The sequence below is a fragment of the Peromyscus eremicus genome, chromosome 8b, assembly GCF_949786415.1.
Source record: "Peromyscus eremicus chromosome 8b, PerEre_H2_v1, whole genome shotgun sequence".
NCBI lineage: Eukaryota > Metazoa > Chordata > Mammalia > Rodentia > Cricetidae > Peromyscus > Peromyscus eremicus.
In genome coordinates, this window is record NC_081424.1 from 13,611,804 (window position 1) to 13,615,023 (window position 3,220).

Here is a 3,220-nt window from a genome sequence, read left to right on the forward strand (position 1 = left end):
TGATCTACCACCAAGCTACATCCCCAACATAGGATTTCTTGTGATTTTAAAATGCCAATTAATATTCAATATAGCAAATTAATTTACATGGTTGGTTCCGATTCACACTCACATCACCTTGAACAAAGACTCCTTATAATCCACAGATCATTGAGTAGCAGACAGGTTAGTCCTAATAAAAGGCTCTGGTGATGGAGCCTAAGAAAGCATAAACCAGTTTTCCGACAACTGTGTTTCTGGGTCCCAGACCAAAATTTAAAAGGACTTAGAAGACTAAAAGTACAATTATTCAGCAATGTAAAATTTTCATTGTCTGGCATTCAAATGAATACTTCCCAGTATGCAAAGATGACGTCTGTGACTAGATAAAAAAATTCAGTCAGTTAAAACAGACCAAGGAAAGGCCACAGATGAAAAAATTAGTAAACAAGAACATTAGTAAACAGGAGGTAAAAAGAATAATATCTGATTATACAGCCCTGGCTGTCCTGGAACTCACTATGTAGACCAGGCTGGCCTTGAACTCATAGAGTTCTGCTTACCTCTGCCTCCTGAGTGCTGAGATTAAAGGCACATGCCAGCACACCTGGCCATATCAGACTTTTGGAACAAATGAAAGTCAGGAAATAGTGGAGCAAAATCTGGAAAGTACTAAAGCAATCAAAAGAAAACAGAACTGTCAGGTTTGGAAATTCCCAGTGGAAATAGTGGGCAAAACTTAGAGGGATCAAAAATCCTGTTAGCCCTGTTCAGTGAAAACCTACAGGCAAAGGGAAAATATTGGATGAAAACCTGGGCCTACTTAATGTAGGAAATACTGAAAATAATAAATATAAACTATGTCTATTATATTAAAAATATTTCCCCAAAAGATAATTGCTAAGTGAACATTGATATGATGCATCATTCACAGTATAGGTACAAGTAAAATATATAATAATAAAATTGTTAGATTTTAATTTTATTTTTGTATTTATATTTTATTATGTATGGCAATAGAGGACAGATAAAATATACCTTTGTTAGATTCCTTTACAATATGAGTTGGTATACAGTCATTGGAAGGAAGTCCATAAAAAATTAAAAAATGTATACTATAAAACTTAATGCAATCTCAAAAGTAGAATACAAGAAATAATGTAGAGAAGACATGGAAATAACCAACAATGTAGGTAAATTTATAAAAAAAATAGAATATTTGAAAAATTATATAAATGACTCATAGGTTAAAGGAGAAAACAAAGGAAAAATTATTTTATTTGGTTTTTGACCCAGGGTCTCTCTGGCCTGGAACGTGTGATTACCCTGCTTCAACTCCCAAATGCTAGGTTATAGACAAGTGTAGAAACACCAGATTCTTACTTTTATATGCATTAAAAAAATTAAGGGAAAAATTAACTGAAGGAAAAGTACAAAACTTTAACATTTGTAAGTGCAGATAGAGTAGTTCTTTGTTGGAAATTTATAGACTTAAATCTGCTGGAACTGATGGAAGGTCCTAAGTCAATGACTGGATTCCCACCTTTAGAAGCCAGAATAAAAAAAAAAAAAACAAATTAAGCCAGGTGTGGTGGCGCATGCCTTTAATCCCAGCACTCCTGAGGCAGAGACAGGTGATCTCTGAGTTCTAGGCCAGCCTCATCTATATAACATGTTCCAGGACAGCCAGGGTTACATAGAGAGACCCTGTCTGAGAAAAAAACAAAGTGGAAAAAAGGAGAAAGAAAAAGGAGAGAGAGAGAGAGAGAGAGAGAGAGAGAGAGAGAGAGAGAGAGAGAGAGAGAAGGAACCAGGAAAAAGGAAATCATAAGATTGGAGTAGAGGGGACTGAAGATAGGGCTCAGCAGTTAAGAGTACTGGCTATTCTTCCAGAGGACCTGGGTTTAATTCCCAGCACCCACATGGCAACTTACAACTGTCTGTAACTTCAGGTCCAGGGGACCCAACACTCAGGGCAAAACAGCAATGCAAATAAAATAAAAATAAGTGAATTTAAAAAAAGATTGGAGTAGAGATCAAATCCATAGAAATAACAAAATTTTTTAACAAATCAATGAAATTCATGTCTCAAAAATTAGAATTCTTTGATAGGCTCTGTTCATAAGGCAGACTAAAGTCTTTTACTGGGTTTCATTCTCCTCAAGGATGGAGCCGTACTTATCTCTTGGACTACTGTGCTGTGTTTTAGCAGCCTTTCAGATCTATTTTTTTTTTCTTATTGGCAAAGGACCTTTGCATATGCTGCTGTTCGCCCCCTCCCTAACCAACCAGATGTCTTTGCCCCACCCATTTCTATGTAGTTAATGTCTGTTTATCTTTTACTTTAGATTGGCTAGTCTCATCTAGAATTATCTAATCTCTAAACTCCACTAGAGCAGAAACTATTGGTTTTTGCACATTCTTCTTAACATTTAACACGATGTGGCTCATGGTAGAGTCTCAGGAAAAAAAAATTGTTGGAAGGATGAATGAAGTACAATAATAGGCATGTTTTCTTAGGATATAATCTTTTCTTGTATTTTGTGAATATGTTATTTAAAGATCACTATTTGGGGCTTATGGTCAAGAGAGCATATTTAGAGATTTCACCATTCTTTTATTCCTTATTTATACTTATGTATGCATTGCTTTGTGGCTACTGCTGTAGATCAAACCCACTTGGTCTTCTGATATATTCCTTAGTGTTGCCAGTTTTCATCAATAAATCTGTTGTCTGATTTCATTATAGCACCTACATAGGGAAACTATACAGTTTGTGTCAAGTAAACCACTAAAATAGTACTAAAAGTACTTAAAGAATAGTTGCCTCGAAGATACTATATGGTTTTAATGCCATTTTACATGTAAACTTTTGGTGATCTACTTAGAGTTTCAGTGCTAACATCCTGTCAAAATTCCTACCTAATTTTGATGCCCAAACCCACCATCTTTCCACTGTTATCTTGTCTCAAACACCCCAACTTAAGCTTTTTTGCCATCTTAAGAAACTGGTTAGATGTTAGTCATTTGTTAGCTAACAATGGGCAGCAATTATTTCAGTTGTCTGACTGTGGGCACAGTAAGTTAAACTTAGTTTTCTCTAAGATAAACTTGTGATCGATATATTTACAGATAATCCTCGTAAGAGAAAGAAGATAGAGGTAAGATTTTTATCCAACATAAACTTCATTCCTAGGTAAGAGGCCGGTTTTCTGTAACTTAAGTTCTGAAGCACAAGGGG

General features: G+C 35.4%; 1 protein-coding gene across 2 annotated transcripts in view; it reads left to right on the plus strand.

Annotated features, from left to right (window-relative positions):
- The first annotated feature begins 3,105 nt into the window (after window positions 1-3,105).
- Window positions 3,106-3,220, plus strand: part of Fam229b (family with sequence similarity 229 member B) — a 5,442-nt gene continuing 5,327 nt past the window's right edge. The window contains exon 1 of one of the 2 annotated variants that reach the window (XM_059272537.1): window positions 3,106-3,140. The gene's annotated coding sequence lies outside the window, so the exon portion shown is untranslated. The remainder of the gene's footprint in view (window positions 3,141-3,220) is intronic. The other variant, XM_059272538.1, reaches the window with a different exon arrangement.